A 26,356-nucleotide genomic window follows, 5' to 3' on the forward strand; every position below is an offset into this window, starting at 1 on the left:
ATGGGACCAGTCGGTGGTATTTACAGGTTCTCCGAACTACTCAAAATTTCCGCTACCGGTTCTCCAGAACTGGTCAGAACCTGTTGAATACCACTTCTGGCCTTGTCCTTTACATCAACTGAATGTAAGATGGAACAGCAACTAACAGATTAATCTTGCTTGTTGCTTCAGTATAATATAACATCTTTAAATATTGAGTACCCCAGTGGAACAAAGCACACTTGTAGTACAAAAGTACAAAAAGAAAAAAATTCTTCTCCTGAGCTATAGGATTTACATGGCTCTATTTTCTGATCTGCCAAAAGTTTGGGGGCATGACGCTGACATGCCTTTAGGATGTTTCCAGAGATTCAGCGGAGAGTCCCATGTTTACAGTAAATGTGACACTCCTACCAATACTCCTGAAACAAATGATTCAGAACTTGTGTCAAAAGTTCCCTACTTTTATGCATCAATTTATAATTATCCTGCTCATCCATTTCGAGTTTTGCACTACCATCATACCTTGGATAGGCTTCCTTCCTTCATCCCTCTCCCCTGCAAAATGAATATTTGACATAGAATTGCAGATGTTCAGAAGTAATTCTGAATTAACACATTAGACTACAATGTGCTTGTTTGATTTTTGCTTAAGAGCATGGGAACCTACCTAATAATAGCTTACTTAACACACTATGGTAAATAAATCATGGCTTAGCATAAAGTATAAATCCAGATGCCATATTTACCTTAAGAACTTGCCTCCCTTTGCCTTGTACATGGTGAAATTTAGATTATTTGTTCAATATTGTAGGTATTATTTTCCTGTTACTGTGAAGTTCCATGAACACTGTATTGCAATATAAACATTAATGAACAAAAGAACTGATAGAATTCTGTTCCCCTTCCTTTACCCTTAAAGAATAGAGAAAAGCCTTCACATTTTTTCTTGAATTAATGGAGGATTTAGATCTCCTAAAATGCCAGACTGAGAGTTGCCTTAAAAATATGGCAGCTGCCAAGAGGTGGCCACTTCTACTCCATCTTGTGTGGGGAGCAATATACATATATTCATGTGTGTGCTTGTGTAGTATATATTGTACATGGATGGATTGATTGATAGATAGATATGAGAAAGAGAGAGAGAGGTGTATTTGAAGGAGCATAAGCAAGTCCTGAAATAATAAGCAAGTCCTGAAATAATTTTGTTTTATTGTTCAGCATAAATTTAGGGATCAAAACACTGCTTAAGATTTTACTTTCATCTATTCAGAAGCACACCAAGCAGATTTGAATGGGTCTGAACCCTATTTGTCGTACGTCTGTCTGTCTATCTGTCTCTCTCTCTCTCACACACACACACACGCACACAACCGAACAGTATGGTAATAAAAAAAATGCCTGCAAGAAAACCACCAAGCTCAGGGAGAGCACCAAAGACCCCACGGTTCAATCCCGAGGTGCAAATGATCTCTTCCATCAGTTCTTCAGTTTCCATCACGATCTCGCAGCTCTTTTGTCAGTCCGCGCACAAAGTCTGCAGTCCCGCCACGCAAGAGCCGGTGTCCTCGACCATACTTGCCTCCCTGGCAATTTTTCAAAAGCCCAGATAAGCCAGCCCCGAATCAAAGCCTTCCCCCCTCGCACCCCCGCATTTGTAAAGCTTCCGTTCCCGCCCGAGGGAGCGTTCCATCCCCTACCAGTTTGAGGAGCGGCACCACCTTTCCCTAATCGCCCACGAAGCTAACAAAACATTACAGCGGCCCCGGCCCAAACAATGGGAGCGTCATCGCTACCATTCCCGCCTGCAGACTCCCTCCGAGAAGGCGACGCCGCTGGTTGAGAGGCAGGGCTGGAGGGCTTTTGGAGGCGTACGCTCATGCACGTTTCCAGTTATTTCTGGTCGTGTGCAGTCCGTTACGTCGAGAACGATGTCACGAAGCAAAGCAAGAGACGTCAGAAGCCGAACCAGGGGGCAAGAGAGGCGACATACTTTGCCTTGGAAGCCCCGCGTTGGTCTTTGGAAACATATAGAATGCAATCCAAAGGCCGTTGGTTTTCTTTGCCTTTCCCAGTATATATAATTTGTGCTTAGTAATTTGTGCTGGGTCACTTTACTTATACATAATCATAATTTTCAATTTCTAATTTCTACATCTATCGTCTACTCTAACCATTGATAAAACATGTTTTAAAAGTATTCTGTATCATCTTCATCCTTTATCTTTAATGTCAACCTATCCATTTCTGCGCAATCTAGTATTTTTTAAATTATATTTTCTTCTGTAGGTATTTCCTCATTTTTCCAATGTGCAAATACAATTCCCGCTGCTGTCAAGACATGTAATGTTAAATATATGCTCCCTTTATCATATTTTTCTGGTAGTATACCTAGCAAAATTATGTCTATATGTTGCTTTAACATCTTGGCTAACCATGTGTGTATTTTCATCTTTTTTTTGTTCGCTTTGGAGCATGTTTGCCACATACGATAATAAGAGCCCGGTGTCTGATTGCATTTCCAATATTTGGCAGACATGCCCTGCATCTCTCCCTTCCCTACACTTCTGAGGGTCCAAAGCTTATGATAAATCAAAATCAGGGTGAATAATACATTGCATTTTCTCCCCTTGCCAATCGTCCCTCCCTTCAATTCCTCCCCCAATTTAGATGCCTGTTGACCTACTGCAGGATACTGTAATAAGGGGGGAGTGCGTGGGATGACAGATCTCTTGTGGGGTTTGCCTCCATTTCTTTCAGCTACTAATGGGCTTCTAAAAAGAGTTGCAAGGATCTAAAAATAGCTGAAGCATGTTGAAATCCCTTCCAACAGCATTCCCTTGCTCTTGCAGTTACAACAACAACCATGGTTAGAACTCTCTGAAAAGCACTAGGCGACAAAAATGCCAACAGGGCTTCATTGCTTGTTTTGGCTTGTACAAAGAAGCAGAAGGAATGGTCTCTTTGCAGCCACAGAGGTTTTTCCTTCTGAACTGTCCAGATGTAGAGATAAGAGATCCAGGTTGATGCAACACTGAAGGTATCAGGCGCTCCATGGTAGTGGATCTGGCTATTTGAGAGACCACCTTCTGCCAATTACCTCCCTGCGTCCCATCAGATCGCACAGGGTAGGCTTCCTCCGAATTCCATCCGCCAGTCAGTGCCGACTGGCGACTACGCGGAGGAGAGCCTTCTCAGTTGCAGCTCCGATGCTATGGAACAATCTCCCCGTGGAGATCCGCACCCTCACCACCGTCCAGGCCTTCCGCACGGCCCTCAAGATCTGGCTATCCCGTCAGGCCTAGGGATAGGACTTTACTCTCTCCCCGCCCGAATGCTGAATGAATGTTGTGCTTTTATTGTTAATTATTTTTTACTCACATTTTCTTTATGTCTTGTCTTGCACTCCCCCCCTCATTATTGTAAGCCGCCCTGAGTTCCCTCAGGGAAAAGGGCGGCCTATAAGTGTTCAATAAAACTCAAAAAAAAACAAAAACTAACAATTGAGAGACTATGAATTTGGTGGGTTTCTTCAAGGGATTTTTACTGGTCTCTCATAAAAATGCTAAATAGATCTGACCCTGTTTAGCTTTTTGGAAATCAACCAAGGCTGGCTTAGGTGATGCCAGCAGTTATAATGTAAGGGATATTAACATCTTCAGGAGAAGTGAAGAAGCTAAGTATGTGGTGTCTCTTTAATTTAATGAATTAAATTAATTCATTGAATTAATTGAATTATGAATTGAATTAATGAATTGAATTAATTCATTAATTCATGGGGATTCATTGTTATCAATGAGATCAAAACCATGTGAAACAATAATGTTGATGTATTTTCAGAATGGTGCTGTTTTGTTTTCAATTGATTTTGAAATAAGTAGATTATGATTTGTTGGATTTAAATGCCATGGATGTTCATTTCCACTTAATTTAATTATCTCCATTTCCTAAGCTTCCTCCTAGTAGCCTTAATTATAGTACATGTTGCTTCAATTTTATGTCTGTTTTGTTTGGCTTTTAACCATATGCGCACTGCCCAACTACATTTGTGTGATTGGTGCCTGTATAAGTTTATATGATAATTTTTATCCAGATAACAAAGTTAATCTACAAGGTACATCAATCCCCAGGAGACAGTTGGGTTAAGATCATATCACAAACTTTATGAATTTATAAACTTTTAAGAGGATTATTTCCCTAATTCTGATTAGGCATTGTAATCATTATACCACATTGATTTTTGCTATGAACAAGTCAAATATGAAAACTTGCAAGTACTGAAGTACTATATTTGTTAGAATGTAATACCATTGTCTATCACACAACACACTGTAAACAGCATTCTGCATTACATGGAACTGTGGGCAGATGCCAACTATTAAATGTAAAGTATTGAAATCAAATGTGACCAGAAGCTGATTATTTGGTAAATATTTCAGTATTAAGGAAAATCCAATGAGTATTTATTATTTAAAGGGGGGGAAAAACTGCAGAGGAGGAATTGTAGCTATAAACCTCTTTTGGTTTGAATATGAGTCACCTGCATTGTTACAAGTTCAATTTGAGCTGTTTATGAGTCAGCTATAACAAACACATCAGCCTAAGGTTAATCAGCAACTACAGGCTCATACATTCTGCTAAAATTTCTCAAATCCCAGGAAACCACAGTAGCTCAGCCAACAAAACTCCCCCACACCCCCTGCATCATTGGAACCAGGTACATTTTTTAAACAGTGTCAGAAGTCCAGGATAATGACAATCGAGTTACTAGAGCTGAACAACCAGTAGATAGCAGCAAAGAGATATAGAAAACCCATAGATTTCCCCCACTGCCATTTAGCATTACTCTTGATCTGTGTAGCCCAGATCAGATGAATCCTAAATGGGGAGAATATACAGTTCCTTTTGGCCTTCCTTGGCAATGATTCTTACCATTGTCCTCTTAAGCCTTTAATGGGTGAGGAGAGGAGCAATGTTGCCTCCTCTGTTTCCATGCACTTATATTGTAGGCCATGATTTTTCAACCTTTGAAGCAGAGGTGGGTTCCTGCCAGTTTGCACCAGTTCGGTAGAACCAGTTTGTCAAATCTACCGAACCGATTAGAAGAGGTTTCCACCAGTGGGCCCGGAAAGCAGGCCACACCTACAGAAGAGGTTCCAAAATTTTTTGAAACCCACCACTCACACACACACACACACACACACACACACTCACACACAGAGAGAAAGAGAAATAGAAAGAAAGAAAGAAAGAAAGAAAGAAAAAGTGAGAGAAAGAAAAAAAGGAAAAAGGAAAGAGAGAGAGAAAAAAATACATGGCCGGCAAGCCATTCCCACCAGGTCACATGGCCAGCAAGCCACTCCCACAAAGGAGGCCACACCCACAGTAGGTTCGAAAATTTTTTGAAACCCACCACTGCTTTGAAGCTTGAAGATGTATGGACTTCAACTCCAAGAATTCCCTAGCCAGCCTTGAAGTCCATACATCTTCAAGCTGCCAAGGTTAAGAACCATTGTCTAGACTCTAGGCCATCATTTAGGCCTAGGCCTTTAGGCCTTTTCCAGTCTTAGCTTCCACGATAAAATTGCGCCCCTCAAAATAATAAAACTTTACTAAAATCCACAAATGGACATAACCCAAGAGGGAAGAATTGGGAGAGGAGAAAAGCATAATAAGAAAACTTTAATAGCAGTAGACTTATATACCGCTTCATAGGCCTTTCAGGCCTCTCTAAGCGGTTTACAGAGAGTCAGCATATTGCCCCCAACAATCTGGGTCCTCATTTTACCCACCTCGGAAGGATGGAAGGCTGAGTCAACCCTGAGCCGGTGAGATTTGAACCGCTGACCTGCTGATCTAGCAGTAGCCTGCAGTGCTGCATTTAACCACTGCGCCACCTTGGCTAAAGCAAAGCTCCCAGTGTCACAGCCATGACAATGGAATGCAGGGTTGTGCAGACTTCTATTATTGCAGCCAGAGGTGGGTTGCTGCCAGTTTGGCCTGATTTGACTGAACCAGTAGTGGAATTGAAGCCTGGGTTGCAGAACCAGCAGCGACCCACGCCTGACATGCCCCCGAACCAGTTCCCCACCCCCATGTTGGATTTCAATGACTGTGCATGTGCAGTTCACTGTAAATTGTTCTGTGCATGTATGCAAAACAATTTACATTGAATAGCGCATGGGTTTCAAACCGGTAGTAAAACCGGCAGCAACCCACCACTGGTTGCAGCCCCACCAAGATTGTGTTGCTGAAGTTCAAGGATACATTGTTATTTTTAGCTATAATTTGCTTAATCTGCTTAAAGAATGAAATAAATAAGCATCAAATAGGTGATTAAACTTCTCCATCATTTCAAACAGCCTGAAAAAGTGTACCATTTTTCGCTCTGTGACGTCAATGGATTGATTGATTATGCCATCAAGTTGTTTTTGACTCCTAGCAACTATATAGATGACATCAATATATGACTAATATTCTCTTGTCTCCCCCAAGCAAATAAACAAAGTATGAACTCTAGTGTAACAGAAAACAACTGTTTTCACAACTCACTGTTCCCCTTTCTTTCAAAGCAGCCAACTCAATCTTAATAGGGGAATTCTCCAATTTTCCCAGACTGCCTGCTCAATGCTGGTGTATCACATAGTCTAGGAAAATCACAGGAACAGGTTGGAAGACTGCAGAGCAATATGCATGGAAGGAAATACAAAATGACAGGCCAATTGCATTTTTGATTGGAAGTTTATGTTTTAACATGAACATCCAAATCAATTTGTAAATGTTATGTTTGAAAGCAGGCCCTGTATATTTTATGGTTGTTGTTTTGTGCCAATAAAGACCTTTTAAAAAAAACAAAAACCTTTAATTGTTTAAAGACTATGTGTATATTTATAATCTCAAGAACAGTTATAATGAAAATAAAATGTGTCATTCCCATTTTGTTATGTCCTAGAACTGTTTTAAGCAAAATATAGGTTTTTAGGAAAAAACACTTAAGTACAACAAAGATTAGGTATAGAAATATATTTCTTTATTATGGTGGGGCAAGGAAGTGAAGAAACAAAAACAGTAATTATGACATTATTATTTATTCTGTTTTAGTCAGTAATTTCTTTACCCCAGATAGCAGACTACAATAGCTCATTTACTGGAACTGACCATAGTAACAATAGCTCACAAAGCGCTGAAGTTTGTTTCAAAATACAAATGTGTGTATCTAAATTTCACAGGCTAGGGTTGATTTAGCAATCCAAACATTTCTTCCAAGTGATTTATGATGAGCTGTCAAGACAAAAGTGAGTTTATATACACACACAAACACATAAAATATTCCCTCAGAACTTGGACTGGGCAATTACCGGTATTCAACTTGATTTTGTAGCTTTGATTCTCTGGAACTGTTCACTTTTGGCATTGCTAGCCTGAAAAGAGAAATTCATTTAAAACTAGAACTTAACATGGGTCTATATGAGAAGGCTTCACATACATCTTTATGTTGTTATCATCAGGGATACCACTGGGATGATATTTAAGCCAAATGTATCTTCTTCAGATTTTGCCAAGTAGAAGGAAAGGAGACTATTCAGCCTCTGTATGCATTCATAGAGCAATAATTCAATACAGCAATGAATTTCCATACTGGCTGTATTCAATTTGAACTCTAGGAACAAGTATGTCTTTTCCCCAAGAGGGTAGAAATTTGGATACAATTAGCATATGCTGTTTGATATGTATGCAAATGTGAATCACTAAAAGAATTACTTTTACAAAAATGCATTTCATCAGAATAATGAGAAAGACTAGTGAGCGGTCAGATTGCTTGCTCAATCTGTTACTCAGATGCTGTCTGCAGATGGGTGACGTTAAGAGTCAATTTGTGCATTCTTCTTTATCTTGAAATCTAGCATTGACCTGGGTATCTTTCCCACTAAAGTCTAACAAAAAGGATGATTCTACTTAGTGGTTAATCTGATTGGCTCTGTTGCCCCTAAAAAAAGGAAGGCAGAGATCTCTCATACACCAGTGAACAAACATGTTGTGGCCAGAGTCAATATCATAATGGCTCATCTCCTTCTTTAGTGTTAACAGTTATTTCATTTCTAGAAAAATGCAGTCTATGCAAATTCAGCAAAAAAATGGCTGGATCCAATTTCATGATGGGAAAACTCAGCAAACACTAGGCAAACTGGCGATCAGGTAATGGAGTGGATGTTTCCATCTGCTTTGTATTTAACACAGCAAAGTAAAACCACCTGATACCATCTTGTCTTTTTTTTTTAACTGAATGCAATCCGTTTATTGAATAGCTTTTTTTATATATAGATTTGGATAACCTAAAAAGTCTTATTTCAGACGAATAACCTTGCCATCAATGTGGAATGATTTGTTTGATTGCAATACATCACTATGAGACCTATGTCACCTTTTGGATCTGTTGCACCTTTGGCATATTTTAGTATATATACAATCTTCTTCCTCCTCATTAAAAAAAAAACCTATCAGGCCTATTAAATCTGACAAGTGTAAACATTGACCGTTCTAAAAATAATTAAATCCCCAAACAATTTGAAAAAGAAATTCCTCTCGTAGGTATTGCCAATTTTTCTACCATGTTGACGAAGGAGAAAAAACATTTTTTATAAAAAGTGCAGTCCCCGAATACAAGACTGCTCCCCTCACTACTTTAGAATATCCTGTGTGATGGATTATAATTCTTACCCTATTATTACAGATACCTATTCATTCATTAGTCAGTCATGTTGACTGAGTTGAACCAGTCATGTCCCTGATGCAGTTTATCACTGTATCTTATTGTCTACAGACGTGTAGATGATTGCCATCATTTATGCATCTTTATTCAGAAGGACACCCCTATATTCAGATATGCTTATGCCATGAAAATTGTGCATAGGATTGCATTCCTTTTCCTTACTTGAGCACCTATGATGAATTAATAGAATTTGTGTCTTTTTCTGATATGGCTACTTGTCCACTGAAGCAGAGGTGGACAATATCCAGTAGGCAAAGCAATATCATAAGCCAAAGTCTGCATCATGTAAATGGAGCTCCATTATTAAAGCAAATCCAGCTTTTTGGAATATTTGGAAGTTTGGAATATTTTAAGATGTTTCAAGATGCAGGACTAAGTAGGAAGATATCAGAAATTGTAAGTATGGAGGCTTTTTGTTAATATTTTGTTTTGTTTTATTTGAAAGTGGTTATCAACCTATTTCTCTTTTGAGAAACCTATATGCTAGTCAAGAAGCAGCAGTGAGAACTGGACACAATTTAACTGAACTTAAAATAAATATAATGCTTGCCCTCATCCTTCCCACTTCTTTGACTTGGAAACGCTAACTCTATAAAGGTAGCTACACTCTATGAAGAGTGGCTCTTGGGCATGGAAACATTGCACCCCCTTGCCGTAGAGATTAATTAACATGTTCTTCATTTCAGAAGTTCAAGACTGAAGCTGGGACATTCTCCTTATGATGTATATGCTTTATCATTGAACTATGGTTCTTTTCCAACCACTGGAATTCATAGTTGTGACCATGATATTTACTGTGTATCTGCATATTTTCTTGGCATGTTTCAGATTAACTTGATCGATAGACAATAGGACAGTGATGGCGAACCTTTTTTGCCTCAGGTGTCAAAAGCACACAGGTGCGCACGATTGCATGCACTTGCATGCCCACCCCCATAATTTATTCCCCCGCGCCATGCCCCCTGCACATGCACACGTGAGCCCCCGCCCCACTGGCTGTGCATGTGCATACGGCTTTCTTGGAGCCTGTGGAGGGCGAAAACGGCCTCCCCAGGCCCCCGAGAGGCCCTTTGGAGGCAGGAAATGGTCCATTTTCCGACATCCGGTGGGCACAGTAGGTCTGTTTCTTTGCCCTCCCCAGGCTCCAGAGGCTTTCTAGGAACCTGGGGATGGCAAAAACGACCTCCCCCGCATCCCCGGAGGCCCTCCAGAGACTGGAAACGGCCCATTTTCTGACTTCTGGTTTCCATGTTAGGCAGTTTTTCTCCCTCCGGAAGCTTGAGGAGGCTTCCCTTAAGCCTCTGCGGGGCGAAAAACAGCCCAACATGCAAACCGGACATTTAGGAGCGGACTTCCAGGTTGCCTGTTGGGCCGTTTTTCTCCCGGTACAGCGCCATCTTGGTTTTCTATTCTGCACGTGCGCAGAACAATCTTCATGGAAAAATGTAATTTCTCCCTTTTTTTTTCTTACTGTTGTGCACATGCGCAGACCATTTTAAGTGCAGATGCCCTGCCCACCCACCCAGTCACTCCTCAACTCCTGGGTGGCTTCCCTGCCTAAGGTGCCACGTGGTGCCTGCCCTACGCCCCAAATGAGCTTCCTCCTCCTGCCTACAGGTAAGTCTCTCTAGCCCACCCCACAGAGCTTGCTTCACCACCACCCCATTCACACTGGGCTCACAACCTTCCCTTCCGCCACTTTCAGGATCCCCACCAGCCCCATTTTGGCTCTGAGCAGGCTTCAGGGAGGCCTCCTAGGCCAAAAATAGAGCGGGGGGGGGATGGGGGGAGGCCCATTTTGGCTCCGAGCAGGCTTCAGGGAGGGCTGCTAGGCCCAAAATAGAGTGTGGGGGGGGCAATAGGGGGAGGCCCATTTTCGCTCCTAGCAGGCTTCAGGGACGCCTGCTAGGCCAAAATAAAGCGTGGAGGGGCCTCCACATCCATTTTGGCTCCCAGCAGGCTTCAGGGAGATCTGCTAGGCCCAAAATAGAGCTTTTTGTGGGGGGGGGGGGGACTTCAAGAGAGAGATAAAGAAAGAAATCCTCACCATTTGGGGATCCCCAAGTGCATGGAGCAGAAGTCTACAAACTTGGCAACTTTAAGATTGGTGGACTTCAAGTCCCAGAATTCAGCTCTGATGCCTGGAGAATTCTAGGAGTTCAAGTCCACAAGTCTTAAAGTTGCCAAGTTTGCAGATCTCTGGCATGGAGTTGAGAGCTTATTGAAAATATGGCTAGCTATCCTTGCTCGGGCTAAGCTAATCAATAGTGGAAGGAAAGAAAGGAGGGAGGGAGGGAAGGGAGAAAAACAGAAGGGAAAGTGAATGTGATATGGATGGATGGATAGAGGGAGGGAGGGAGGGAGAGAAAAAGGAGAAGAAGGAAGGACCACAAACCTGGCACTAGAGGTTTGCTTCAGAGGATGCTTTGAAACAGCACAGCAATCCAGAGGTGGAAGGGACCTCAGAGGTAATCTACTCCAACCCCTGCTGCAACAGGAGACCTTATATCCATGGGAATCCGCTGCTTCCCAAAGCCCTCCACCTCCGAAGCTATGTAACAACGTGCTGGGCTAGTGAGGGAGGTGGGGGAAGCCTTGCTAGCTGCTTCCCAAAGCCCTCCACCTCCAAAGCCATTTAACACCGTGAGTGGGCTAGTGAGGGAGGTGGGGGAAGCCTTGCTAGCTGCTTCCCAAAGCCCTCACCTCCGAAGCCATTTCATGCCCTGCTGGCCCAAATGAGATGGGCTAGCAAGGGTCGGATGGGGGGGATGCTTTTCAAGGAACCCAAGGGGGGCTGCGATCTGGTTTCTGTCCCACAAGTAAGATTTGGTCCAGACCTAATCCCGACATGCAGGTCTTTTATTTTCTCCTTGTACTCCTTCTCTTTGCATTTTTACCATGTAAGAAATTAAATTTCTGATGATGTAAAAATAGCTCACAACTCACCTTACTAGACAGCTATTATCATCTCTAAAAGCAAGATCCTCTTCTCCATCTTGTCTGGAATGCCATTTAATCCAGAACCTGACTTCTGGAATTAATAATGTAAAAATGCAATGACAAGGAATACAAGGAGAAAATAAAAGAACTTTATGTTGGACCAAATCTTACTCTGGGAAAGAAATCAGTTCTCAGTCCCTTTGTGGCTCCTTGAAAAGCATTCCCCCCCCCCCACTCCAACACCTGAGGAGGCAGGGGCGGACTGCAGGTATCCTTATTGATCCCAAGGGGGCCTGGGAGTGGGTGTGAATTTTCCCAGACAAACCATGCCACAGCCCTCTCCATCCCCTCTTCCGTGAAATTGCTTTCTCCCACTCACTAGTGGTCAGCAAATTCAAAAGAACCCCCAGCTAAGAATTACTGCTGTAGATTGGTTGATTCAGGCAATTTCTTTAGTGTTAACTAATAGTATTATTAGCTACTGTATTTTTCAGACTATAAGACGCATTTTCCCCTTTCCCCAGCCCTGCTGAAATGTGCAGAATGCTTCTCGGGGGTGGGGGAAAGGCAAAAACATCCCCATTTTGGTCAAAAATGGCCCATTTTCCATCAGTTTTCCACCAAAACGGAGTGATTTTACCTTCCCCCAGCCCTGCTGAAACAAATGGGATGCGTGGGCAGGGCTTCGGGAGGCAAAAATGGCTGTATACGGTGTATAAAACGCAGCAACATTTCCATGCTCTTTTAGGGGGGGAAGGTGCATCTTATACTCTGTAAGCATTGTTATTGTGGGGTTTTTGCAGAGAAAAGACGTTAATCACGCATGAGTGTTGGAGAATGACGTGCCTCACCTACGCCAGGAATTTTTAGGCTTTTAACCCTTGCTTAACTCTGCTCGAGTGATCATAAAACGCCAGACTAGATGAGGCACGTCGTTCTCCTGCTGCCTCCTGCAGCGGGCGCTTTTTAGAGGCTTTTTTAAACAGTTAAGCAGAGTCATCCACGGTGACTCTGGCAGCAACTAGCTCAGCCTGACCTCAGCTCTTGCCTTTTTCCTTTTACATTTTTTTCTTTTCTTTTCATGATGACAGTGGTGAGGCTCTGCCTCCCCTGCCTCCCGACTGCACGTCTCTGTGTGTAAAATATATGCAGTTAGCAGGAAACTGGAATAAAAGTGAGAAGACTATAGATAAAATTCTGAGTGCAGAAATACTCTAGGATGCTTCCAAATTAAAAAGAGAGAGAAAAAAGATCATAACAAAAGCACAACAGTTACCTAGACAGAGCAAATCAGGAAGACAATTCATCCCATTCTCCACTTTAAAGGCCCAGCCACACACTGAGACAAGGTCTGGGGCAGAAGCCAGATTTAGAGGCTCGCTTACAGATCTGTAAGGCCATACTAATTTCTGGAGCAATGTTGTTGGAGAGGGCAGGCTCACAACAGAGAAGCATCTAGGTATATATGCTGAATTCTCCTCGCCGTTACCTTTACTTGGGACAACTATGTGGATGTGTAATTATGAAGGGCACCAAACTCTGTTCAGAAGGGTGGCTTCCGTACGAATGATAGGGAAAATGATTTCCACCAACTGTCCCCTCAGATTTAATTATGAGCCGCCTTTCATTCTCAGGTGACCAGCAAAGTTCTTCCAAAACTGAAGAGAAAAAGTGTATTAAAGATACCCTTTCCTGTACTGGGTGGGCAAAGAGCCCTCCTGGAGAATGAAGACTTTGCCATTAGATCTTACTTACATGATTTCCCCTTTCCTTTCCTTTGCTTCAGCTCAGAGACTAACAAGCTAAGAGAGAAAAGAGAAATGTCTTCTCGCCTGAGCACTGGTGCCATTTTGACATAAGGCCTGAGTTGCTGAGAGGTTAAGTGCTGAAGGGCAGGATGTCACAATGGTCCTTTGGCCTCCCTGATAATCATTGTGACTTTGAAGCAATCTTATACTTTTGATTAAGGGCATATCTCCACTTTTTGTTACAAGAAACAACAGCACAGATTTCTTTTTAAAATAATTGGTGCTGCCCCCCTGTTTAAACTCCAAGTTGGTATTCCAAACCTTAAGAAATTATCCCATACAGGGAATCATCTTGAAGAGAATTTGACTTGTATCTAATGTAAAAAGCAGTAGCCAGAATCCTTTCTGATACTGTATACAATGTTGTTAAGTATTTGGCTCTGTTCTTTTATAAATTCTGGTACAAAGACAGGAAGACACTAATTTTTCAGCTTTTGTACTTAAAACAAAATTTGGGGATATGGGCAGTCAAAAACAATTTGATCCAGTCCTCTAACTGAGATATGATTTGGCTCAAGGATCCAGTTATGGCCTTTATAATTTGGATTTTTATTTGCCTCTAAGTATGGTCTTTATAATTAAACTCAGGATAGATGCAGCCCTAGAGACACCTGATCTGGGTACTTCTCTTCCTTCCCTATAATATGGGCCAGAATCATTTCCTTTGGAGGCCCAGAATCATTTGGAGACCAGGTAGTTCTAAGGGGAGTTTCCTAGAGAAAGAAAGCCTGAGCAATTTTGCCTTGACTAAGCCATGGCTCTTGCCTCTTGGAAAATTCAAAGATGACGAAAGATACATTTGTTGTAAGCAGGAAACCCCAAGAGAGTGATAAATACTCATTTTGACCTTGTGAGAAGATGAAAATGAACAATTCATGGCAGTTGGAAGAAGCCCTGAAACCTAAAACCTTTCACTCCACCTGTTCGTCAGTGTGGCACCACAGTTTCCAATCATAGAATGATTTTCAAGAAGTTTCCTAATCCTGATGGCTAGGGAAACTGTCAATAACATATAGTTAGCTTACAGAGCCCAAAACTTCACTTATTCATCTATCTTGATGGTCTTACTAAGCTCATTTACTTTCTGGCAGGTATCTGTTCCCTTGAATGGTAATTTACATTTCAACTTCAACGCTCTACCCATGATATCCAGACAGGTCAGGAGAATGCTAGGAGGGAGATACAGTAAGTATAGTTTCATCTTCTCCCACTTCACGGAGAAGGATCTTATCTCAATAGGTAGAACTCCATATTACTTTGTTCCTCTTCAAAATGTTCAGGTAGTTAAATGTGAGATTCAGAAATATCAAGCATAGGCTGAAGGAATGTCTGGAACAACCACCATAGAGCAGTTGTTCAGAATCTTAAAAGTAAGTGGGTTGACAAGATAGTGGGGGACAAAGGAAAACCTGGCAGGCAGATGTTCTGTCCTGTATTACATCTGGTCAGCACAATTAATTGCCACAGTTAAAATAAATTCCTAGAACTTCTGATGCCTGCCTCTCAGACAGACACACATGGAGGATGAATCATTGTCAATGCAAATGTCCCCTGTGTCAGGGTTCCAAGTAACAGCCCATAGGAAATCAAAACTCCAAGGAAAGATTCCTCAAAGTTTAGATTTATTAGGCATATCATCTTGTCACAGCTGGTGAAAACCTACATCTGAAATCCCTCAGGTTTTCCCCACCCAGTTCAAAATCCAAAGTTCTTCCCCACATTACACCCATCATATGCCCCAATCAGATCTCTCTTCCCATCCTGGATGCTCCCCATCCATGCCCCTCCAGGTGCTGGTGAGAGTGTCCTTGGTTCCCACATAAGGAAGGAGCAAGAAAATGGGAAGAATTAAAAGTTGTGGGAAAGATCAGGAGAGAAAGGCAGTAACTATAGATCTGTGATGGCAAACCTATGGCATGTGTGCCAGAGGTGGCACACAAAGCCCTCTCTGTGGGCATGCGCACTGTTGCCAGCTGCTGTTCTGGTTTCCAGCATGCTGGTCTTTGCAAGTGCTGGAAAATGCCTCGAAAAATGGCCAGAAACACGGCCAAAAACAGGCATGTGCACCAGCCAGTTGGTCTTCAGGTTTTCCAGCGCTCCGGTGCGCACAGTCACCATGGTTCTGGTTTGGGCACCTAGTGCCGAAAATGTTCACCATCACTGCTATAGATATTAAGACCAAAGTGTTACACGATTAATAAGGGCAGGAGACCCACAAGTTGGCCTATGATGTGTAATTTCTACTTTGGATGCAAAATAATTCAAGTTCTATTTTTGATCATTTCTCCAAAAAAGTAATTTGATCTGATTCACATCTGATTCACGATTATCTGCTTGTTGGACTTATTTTGGATGTTCAAAGCAGATTAGGAGGCATACGTGGCTCTTTTGTTATTAAAGTGAAGTCTGAGACAGCCCCCCCCCCCCCCCCCATCCAAAGACCCATATCCTAATTCTTTTGCAGGATGCAATCTGGGTTGGTCACTGGGACCAGAGATTTAGTCTTCCCAACTTTCGAACTCATTCTGGAATCCATTCTCAGGGAACTTTTCTCTACCAGAATGTGCACTTTGGACTATTCTGTGCACAGTATTTATGTGGTGCCTGGTTGGGTGGGACTTCTTATTAGTTGAAGGGGATGTTGATGACTGGCTATTAAGTCATTGGCTGTTGTTTCCTTATGCTGCCAACTCTCGGCTCCTAAGGATCTGATCTAGTGATAAATCAGCACTCTGTTGACTGACAAGGAGCCCATTTCCAGGCTTCAATCATTTTTCTGTCCATCTTTGTACCTGCTCAGCCAACAATCTTAGTAGCTAAGAAATTGAATGTAATGTTCATCGAAATTGAATGTAATACTGCAGCTTGCCAAAAACATGCTTTTTAATAACATTTCTTATTTGGACAGGTGCTACTAGATTCCTGATTTTGCGGCACTTTATTGAGACTGAAATCCAGAAATTCAGATGCCAAAATATGTTTGTTAAACATTATGGGATCACATCAGGTTCAGAAAGTATTATCCTGAGAGGAGTATATATGTGAGATGAACACAGATATCCTTTCAGTTGGGGAATGGATTAACCATGATGTGATTTGAAAAAAAGTTCTTTTAGCTCAAGCCAGAGGATCTAGTGTTGAATTGCCAGGTGAATTCCAATTCTTCTATTTCATCCTACCCAGTGGTGGGTTTCAATTTATTTATTTTACTACTGGTTTGCTCGCACGTACACACTTGCGTGACACTTCTGTGCTTGCGCAGAAGTGTCCGGGCAGGTGGGCGGAGCCTACTGCCGCCGCTACTATTGGTTCGCTCGATCTGGGGCAAACCGGCAGAAACCCCCCTCTGATCTTACCCTACCTTTTAAAGGTAAGATAAGATAAGTGGTGGAATATGTAGTCAGTGAAGTGATTCCCTCTCTGGTTTCTCAATACCTAGTGTTTCTGATATCAAATTACTCTTTTGCATATGGGAATTAGCCTGTTTGTCACCTTAAGAATGCAAGATAGCCCTGCTGATGAAAATGATGATATATAATGCAATGGAAACTGAACCCTGTATTATCCTCCAGGGTCTCCAATGTGTTGTCAGTATCTTGATGGGAAGAGCTAGTTAAAAGGCACCAGGATCTATGCAAAAGGAAATCTTGAGGAAAATGAGGAATGGATGTTTCTGTGAAGAGACTGAGAACCTGGATTTAGAGCAAACAATTCTCAACAACTGCTCAAAGACAGTTTCAGTGTGTGGTTCCTAAAATATTAGTGAACATATAAGTAAAAGTATAATCTTTATTGTCATTGTACTTAAATGCAACGAAATTGATCGTAACTTTACATAACTCTAGTTGGCTAAGGACTTTGTATTTAAAACCATACTTGATTTCTCACCCACAAATCTTCATCTTTGTCCATCTCTGTTCTATATTATGGTCCAAATTCCTTTCAAACTGGAGATTAGTTAGTTCTTGAAATAATTTCACACAGATAAGCATGAGAAGGGCTGCATTGGTTTAGCTGTATCTCAGTACACTCACACATGCTGACTTTTTTCAAACGCTGTTAAATATTTAATCTTCAATATAATATAGAATAGAATAATATTGATTACAAAATACTAAAATTGATTACAAAAGAAAATATATAAACCCAGTGTCTTTTGAAAGGCACATACTACAGTTTGAGTAAGAAGATCACCATTCCCTTGTCACTGAGAATTCTAACCCCACTGAAGACTGCTGACTTGTGGTCTTCTGGCAAGGAGCATTTGTACGAAGCACTGTGGTGATCTCAAGTCTTTTCCTTGTCCAGAGAGGAATGGCAAAGAGCTGGTCTACTTCCCAGATCTTCATTCTACTATGGTCAACATCAGCTCTACTTTTAGTGGAGTCATCTTCACTTCGCCATTTCTGATGTCTCAGTTTGGAGGAGATCATGCCCCTCTTGCACTTCCTCTTGCACTAAGGTCAAAAGCGCCCCAGCCTTCAGCGAGGACCCTTGGAGTATTTCTTGGAGGAATTTCCAAGAGGCTGCATGGATTGGACTCTGTTGCTCTTTTCGAGGATAATCTTCAATATAATATAGAATGGAATAATATTGATTACAAAATACTAAAATTGATTACAAAAGAAAATATATAAACAAACCCAGTGTCCTTTTAAAGACATGTAATACAATTTGAGTAAAAAGATCATCACTGAGAATTCTAAATCCCCTGAAGACTGCTGACTTGTGGTCTTCTGGCAAAGAGCAATTGTATGAAGCACTCTGGTGATCTCAAGTCTTTTTCTTGTTCAGAAAAAGTGGTCATCAGCTCTACTTTTAGTGGAGCCATCTTCACCTCTTGGACTTCCTATGCACAAAAACGCCCCAGCCTTCAGCGAGAACCCTTGGAGTATTTCTTGGAGGAATCTCCAAGAGGCTGGATGGGTTGGACTCTGTTGCTCTTTTCGAGGATGATGAGGACGCAGGGCCTTTTCTTTGGCACAACTTCTGGGGCAACTTTGTTATTCTTTCTGAGAAAGAACCGTATTATTTTGGACAACCTGCAATAGAGAGAAAAAGATGAGAGAAATTATTTGCAGAGATTTCCCTTGTGCAGGAACAGGTAGAAGACAGCAACAATAAGAGAGGCAAAGAGCCCTCCTGGAGAATGAAGACTTTGCTGTGAAATCTTACTTCCATGATTTCCCCTTTTCTTTCCTTTCCTTCAACTCAGAGACCAACAAGCTAATAGAGAAAAGAGAAATGTCTTCTCACCTGAGCACTGGTGCCAGTTTGACATAGGGCCTGATTGTTGAGAGGTTAAGTGCTGAAGGGCATGATGTCATAATGGTCCTTTGGCCCCCCTGATAATCTTTGTGACTTTGAAGCGATCTTATACTTTTGATTAAGGGCATATCTGCACTTTTTGTTACAAGAAACAGCAGCATAGATTTCTTTTTAACATAATTGATGCTGTCCCCCTGGTATTCCAAACCTTAAGAAATTATCCCATACAGAAAATCTTATTTTCTGAGAGGGATTTTTTTTTAAAAAAAGAGGTATACTTACTGGCTTGAGTATTATATTTATTCTGAGAAGCAGGATTTTGTTCAAATATGTTAACGTACTTCTTCTATATGACTCTGAATAGGAACCCTGGGAATATAACTCTAATACGTCTCAGATTTCGTAGATGAACCTGTGCATTAGTGTCCAAAAAGGATTAAATGTCACATTGATTCCAGTGTTAAACATATTAAATTATTATTGTGAAGAGCTTTAGTTAATGAATTTTTCTGTTGTCAGAAGGAATTTGCTACTTTTTCAACCTGGGCAAAGTATTAGAGAATATTCATTCAGAACAATATCCAGGATTTCATTTATTTGCATGGATTGTTGCACTTTGACAGGGATCTCTGCCTGAAGGTGTGAATTAAGTAGAAAGAGGATAAAATTAATAAAGACAAGGTCGATACTCCCTGAACAAGGGAATCGTCTTGAAGAGAATTAGAGTTGTTTCTAACGTAAAAAGCAGGAGCCAGAATGCTTTCTGATACTGTACACAATGTTGTTAAGTGCTTGGCTCTGTTCTTTCACAAATTCTGGTACGAAGACAGAAAGACACTAAATCTCAGCTTTTGTATTTAAAACAAAATTCGGGAATTTGGGCAGTCAAAAGCAATTTGATCCAGTCCTCTAACTGAGATATGTTTTTTTCTCAAGGCTCCAGGTATGGTCTTTATAATTTGGACTTTGATTTGGCTCCAGGTATGGTCTTTATAATTAAACTCGGGGGTAGATGCAGCTCCAGAGACACACACTTGATCTGGATACTTCTTCCTTCCCTATAACATGGCCCAGAACCATTTTCTTTGGAGGCCCAGAATCGTTTCCTTTGGAAGCCAGGTAGATTTAAGGCAAGTTTCCTAGAGACAGAAAGCCTGAGTAAGTTACATTTATTGTAAGCAGGAAACCCCAAGAGAGTGGTAAATACTCACTCATTTTGACCTTGTGAGAAGATGAAAAAGAAGCCCTGAATCCTAAAAAATCAGTGGTAGAAACTTCTGCTTTTTGCACTTGTCTGATTTGACAATGTAAACCAGGATAACTATACTGCAGTTGGTGATGTTCAGTATAAAAACATAGATCATGTTGAGGGACCCTGCATGAGGGACCCTTCACTCCACCTGTATGTCAGCGTGGCACTATGTGTGCTCCAATGCAACCACAGGTTTCCAATCACAGAATGATTTTCAGGAGGTTTCCTAATCCTGATGGCTAATTGGGCAGCTGCTGGGCAACAAACAATCATTTGGACATTATTCGTTCTGCAATATGATCCACCATCTTCTCTTCAAATGTCCTTGTATGTTAAATGAATTTCATAACTACTGTAATGTATTCAGGTAGTCGTCGAGTTATGAATGTAATGGAGCCTGCCCATTCCATTCGTAACCTGAGGGTTCATGGGAGTGAATCTTGTACTTTGAATGAGATCACTCCCTCCTTTTGCCCACACATTCTCTAATCAAATACATGGCTTGTTAAGTGCACATGAGGTATTTCAGGGTGAGGAAGGCCATGGGGGGGGGGGGGCTACCAATGGAACAGGCCACCTTCCTAAGACCATCCAAGCATTAATGGGTTCCTAACCGGTTTACTACCAGTTCACTGAGAGAGGATGTTTTGCATGTGTGCAAAAATTTTGTATGCACTGCTCGCTTTGCTCGCACAAACACCTACCACATGTTGCTGCACATGCACAGTTTAGTGAAAACTGTTCTGTGCATACACAGAAACATGCCGGTGATGGCAGAAAAGACCAGGGAACCAGGAGCATGGCAGGCCAGCAACCCAGGCTGCCAAATCATTATTGGTTCGGCCGACCCGGTCTGACCCAGTAGGAACCCACCACTGCATCCAAGGCCTCCCGGACCCACTGAAATACCTCATGCCAGCTCAAATTGCTTCCCACCCCAACCTGCCACGCCAGGCCACTTACCTTGTGAAAATCTAGAAAGCAGCTTCCTCTCCAGTCTCATGTGCCCCGTTTGAGCCTCCACAGGCTTCCCCTGGCCTGTTGCAGACTGAAATGGAGCCTCCAGGGGAAATCTGCCCCTCAGAACCTCCATTTCAACCAGCAACCTGCAGGACAAATGTTGCAGAGCCTCTGCAGTTGTTTGTAAGGGTGAACAATTGCCATGGTGCTACAAGATTTGTATTTTGAGCCTTGTTCGGAAACACTAGGGGACGCTGATCACATAATTTCGCTAATGGAATGGTTGTAACCTGGGGATTACCAGTATTATGCAGGCTATGTGTATGTAATAAAACAGAACTGCCTGGGCATTTTGAGAAAGAGGCATAAAACACTATCAAATTCTACTTAATGAAATGAGATTATTGTCCTAGAAATGAATAAATGGTATCCTGAGTCTATTATTTATATTTGCAACTTGGTTACAAATTGATTGAGTACTGTATTTGATTCTTCATCAGTTGCAACAATGCCATTTAATTTGGGAGGAAAATTTAGTAAGGTTATTCAAATAAGACACCTTCTTTGCACCTAATCAAGATCATACGTATCCTTTATTTCCTTTTACCGGAGTCCTTCGGGATGGGGTGGCATATAAATTTTGATAATTAAATTAAATTTTCACATTTTGCTGCTTTTTTCATCTGTTCTTCTTCTCAACATGGGGAGCTGTAAGTGGAGAAAGATGGAAACACTTTATATTTGTAGAATTACCAGCAAAGTGAATTCAGGCTTGTATTATCCTAAGATTTTTTTCCTTTTCCCTCCAAGTTCTGTGAGAGACAACCCCAACAAAATTATGAAAGCATGTTTGGGTTAAATGTCAATCACTTCTTTAAAAAGAAATCCAGCTGTGGATATTAAGTACTTTTGGTGAGATAAATGCTTAGATTTGAAAATCTGATGTTTTATACCAGTGGGAAGTTATATAAAATAGATTATGTCGGCACTTGTCTTCTTATGAAAATCCACACACAGTCAAACTGAAATTGTTATTGTTGTATCATCACTCAATCAGCTCATCTACCCATAAACAATTTCTATATGGGAACCTATTTGGTATGTCTAGTTTAATGAAAAGAAGGACTAGGGGAGACATGATAGCAGTGTTCCAATATCTCAGGGGTTGCCACAAAGAAGAGGGAGTCAAACTATTCTCCAAGGCACCTGAGGGTACAACAAGAAGCAATGGGTGGAAACTGATGAAGGAGAGAAGCAACTTAGAATTGAGGAGAAATTTCCTGACAGAACAATCAATCAGTGGAACAGCTTGCCTCCAGAAGCTGTGAATGCCCCAACACTGGAAGTCTTTAAGAAGATGTTGGATAGCCATTGTCTGAAATGGTATAGGGTTTCCTGCGTAGGCAGGGGGTTGGACTAGAAGACCTCTAAGGTCCCTTCCAACTCTGCTATTGTATTGTATTGTATTGTATTGTATTGTATTGTATTGTATTGTATTGTAACATAGACATATGGCACTAGTCCAAGAATAGTATCAAAGTATTATGTGAAGGTACTTTAATTGGACTTAAAGAGTATTTGCTGTGTGAGTAACAAGGAGACAGCAAGGAGCTGGGTGTGGCTTAGTTCAACTGGTCTGTACTAAAGCTCTGAGTCTGTGCTGAGCTCTAAACTAGTCGTCTGCTCTAAACTGAAACTGAAACTAATCTCTCCTCTGCCCGTGTTTGCTTGTATTTGCTACCACATTGTAAGGACCAGCATTGGTATTGTATATTTACTTCATGTGTTATATATAAAGAGAAGTTAATGAATCCTGCTGAATCAGTTAGCTGTGTGTGCTTCCTGGATGTGATTACTGCAGCAAACTGACAAAATCTAGGGAGGCTATCCTCTGAGAATGCTTCCCACACTATTCTTCCTTCTGTGAGCTGAGATATCCTTTGACAGTTGTCTAGTCTGCGACTCTTCTTCCTGTCTACCAAGGTCCTTCCCACATACCATTACACCACACCATGAGCAATATTTATTTATTAAATTTGTTTGCCGCCAATTTCACTCTTGTAGAAACATGGCCCACAAAAAGAAAAAGGTTCCCAGTTTTCTGTTAAGGGATTGTGTTGTACTATTACCATCTTCCAAAGCCCTAAACTATAACTGGGTAAAGCAGCATAGGTGCATAATCTATGTGCCAGCTGCAAGTTGGGAAGAGGAGAAAAGCTAGGTACTTCCTGAGGGACAAAATTGCTCTTTTTGTTAGCTGTTTGCTCTACAGCACTATGTTGCTCATTCTCCTCTCTCCCTCTTAATTATGACAATGCTAATTATAATGCAGGAGCGATGGAAATATTGCATTTCACCTTCCGAAAATGCAGATTACATATTCATCCTAGCACTCCTAATAACAACATGATGAGGGCAGAAATCCACAGACCTGAACTGTAATACATTTGTAGGAGGGAAAGAAATCACAGCTGTGCTAGGCTGGACAAAGGGCACATCTAAGTATAAAATAGAGATTAAATGGCAGGAAATAAGATTCAGGCCTAACCCTAAATATGTTTGCTCTATTAGATACGTCATCATTCACCCTTGTGCTTTGTTTCAATAGTCTTCTGGCAGCTGAAGAATAAAGATCAATTTATAGATTCAAACATGTTTGGAGAACTAATCTGAGATCATTCTATGATGTTTGCTTATGTACAACACACCAGTCTGTTGTGGCAAAGCTGCTAGAGATATTGAGACAGGATATTCTTCGAACACCACCTTTTCCTCCTATTCATTTGTGAGATTGAATGGCCACCCACTGGCCTCTCTTTAAAAAATTATTATTTAGCATGTGCCTTGAGCATCAAAATAAACTACATAGCAATGTCTTTTAAAAATGCTTAAATTTGTATTAAATAAAGATCCTTTGTTGAGGATTGTAATGAATCATGGCTTCAATACATCTGTAAATGCACATTTGGTATATTTCTGTTTCCTTTTTAGCTGTTTTCCCTTAGTTTATCATTTTGTGTATTCTTTTTTGGTTTTTGTATTTAATTTAAAAAAAACTTAGGAAAAAAATTGCACAGATTTGTCAATGGTATCCATTTCATAGTACAAGGGTAGTGGGACGGAGATATGGTTCTCTATATAGCTCATGTATGGATGCTTGAGTTTTTCCCTAGGGGAAAATATGAGCCAGAATTGCGGAGAAGTACAACTGTGATTATTTCAATGAAAATTTCAATAAAATAAGGGCCTCAAGGGAAACATTACAATTAATATTCCCAGAATAGTTCTGCCTTGTGATGAGAATGGGGTTTATCAGGTTAATAAGATAATGATCAAAGCTTGCAATAAAATTGTCAGAATTGATGTTCCTATCATATAAGAACTAGGGGGACAAGTTGTAATTTGTTTAATTGGTAGATTAATCAACTAAAGTTTTAGGTTAATTTGATAGGTGGAATAATAAGGATTACAATAAGGGTGCATGCTTTCAATGAGGGGCTCTTCAGAGAAGTTAGATTTTAATTGTTTTAATTCCCCAATTATCACGGCTGAACTAAGCGGGATAAACTTGCATAGTTAGATTGAACAGCTGAAGTTTGGATTGATTAATATGTGAGATGAGGTCACAAAAGTATAATTCTTCAAAACTCCAGAATCTTTTTGTAGAGGTGAGATGGGTAGCACATGCATATAATGAACAAACAAATAAATCCCATTATTGTTCTGATAGTTATTTTAGTGTATTAGTGTATTTAGTTTATTACAAACTTCTGTATTTCAAAAGACATTTCTAACAACTGAGTAAGTACACTCACTAGTAACTATTTTACCAGTTTTAAAATCTATATGCTTACTTAACTAAATATTTTTTGTAACCCAGCCTGGGATTGCTTTTAATAAATTTTATATATAAAAAAAGAAATAATGGAAATTGTTGCATTCTGGGTCTCTTCATAAACACAAAAATACACCCCTTTTGCTATCAACTTTCAAAAGAATGTTGACATACAGTACTACACATTTAAATGCCTTTACTTTAAATTAAATTAATGCTACCATTTCAATGGTTGATTGCAACTAATATATTTATTTAAGTATTATTTAGGATTAATTGCACCCGTTTTCTCTTGAAAGGAGAAGATAACAGCATCAAGAATATTTTTGACCTGTAGTAGAATATTTAACAGCTTTTATACTCCAGGCCAGCATTCCCCAACCTTTCAGGGTTTGTGGTCTATCATGGGGGGGGGAGGGGATGGTTTTGTGCAAGGGGCATGAGCACAACTTCATTTGTGTGAGCAGGGCTGCAAGCGCTGGTGCCCACCGTTCATGTGAATGGGTCTGCAAATGTCAGCACCTGCCCCTTGCATGACCCAGGTGCAAATAGGCCACAGCCTGGTAGCGACCTGCGGCCCACAGATTGGGGACTCCTAGTTTTTGAAATTATGAAACGTGAGCATGTTTTTTCCCCTCTGTGTGGATTAAAATATTGAAATTTGGTGGAAGATGAATTGATGTGTAAAACTTTAATTTATAACGCTTTACTGTTATAGATATTCAGTCTGTTGCTACATTAAATATATTATTTATAACTTACCATCAGGAATTACCAGATGTTCAGAGGCACTGAACTCATATTGCAAATCTATACTGGATCATGAAAAAAAATCTCTAGAATGGTGATGGCTAACCTTTTTGGCACAGAGTGCCAATAGCGCGTGTGAACACACACCCATAATGCAATGCGCACATGGCCAACCCCCGCCTCCGTGCATGCGAGTGTGACCCCCATGTGTGCCCTGCCCCCACGCATGTGTGCATGTCTCCCACATGCCCTCTGCGCATGTGCATCAGAGACCCGAAAACCAGCAAGCCGGTGGGAGGTGTGCGCGAATGCACAACGGAGCTGGGGCGATGGCTTGTGGATCCACAGAGAGGGCTCTGCATGCCACCTGTGACACATGGGTCATAATTTCGGCATCATGGCTCTAGAATATCAAAAGAATATCCACATCTGCTTTATTGATTGTTAGAAAACCATTGATTCTGTTGATCGTGGCAAGATGTAGATAGGCCTAGAAGACCTGGCGTGCCAACACACCTGGTAAAGTTACTGCAGTCTTTGTACACAAATCAGGAAGCCACTGTGTGTACACCATATGGAGAGACTGATGGGTTCAAGAAGAGAGAGGAGTGTGGAACTGGGTGCATTCTTTCATCTTTCCTGTTCAACCTGTATACTGAAGGAGGAAGCTGGAATTTGAAGAATCAAAGTTCATAATAAAGAAGGGAGGAAGGAATGTCAACAATCTTCGATATGATGATGACGCAACTCTCTTCTCGGAAATCAAAGAAGACTTGAAACATCTGATCAAAAAG

The 26,356-nt window shown here is 41.0% G+C and overlaps 1 long non-coding RNA gene across 1 annotated transcript; it reads left to right on the forward strand.

Annotated features, from left to right (window-relative positions):
- Nucleotides 1-14,625: 14,625 nt before the first annotated feature.
- Nucleotides 14,626-24,848, forward strand: LOC148049348 (uncharacterized). Its single transcript, XR_015696023.1, has 4 exons — nt 14,626-14,682; nt 16,406-16,646; nt 17,070-17,237; nt 23,586-24,848. It is a non-coding gene; the product is annotated as an uncharacterized LOC148049348 (long non-coding RNA).
- The last annotated feature ends 1,508 nt before the right edge of the window (nt 24,849-26,356 follow it).

This window comes from Thamnophis sirtalis, unplaced genomic scaffold, assembly GCF_051295495.1.
Source record: "Thamnophis sirtalis isolate CommonGarterSnake01/CBP01778 unplaced genomic scaffold, rThaSir2_p1.2 scaffold_1, whole genome shotgun sequence".
NCBI classification, from domain to species: Eukaryota; Metazoa; Chordata; class Lepidosauria; order Squamata; family Natricidae; genus Thamnophis; species Thamnophis sirtalis.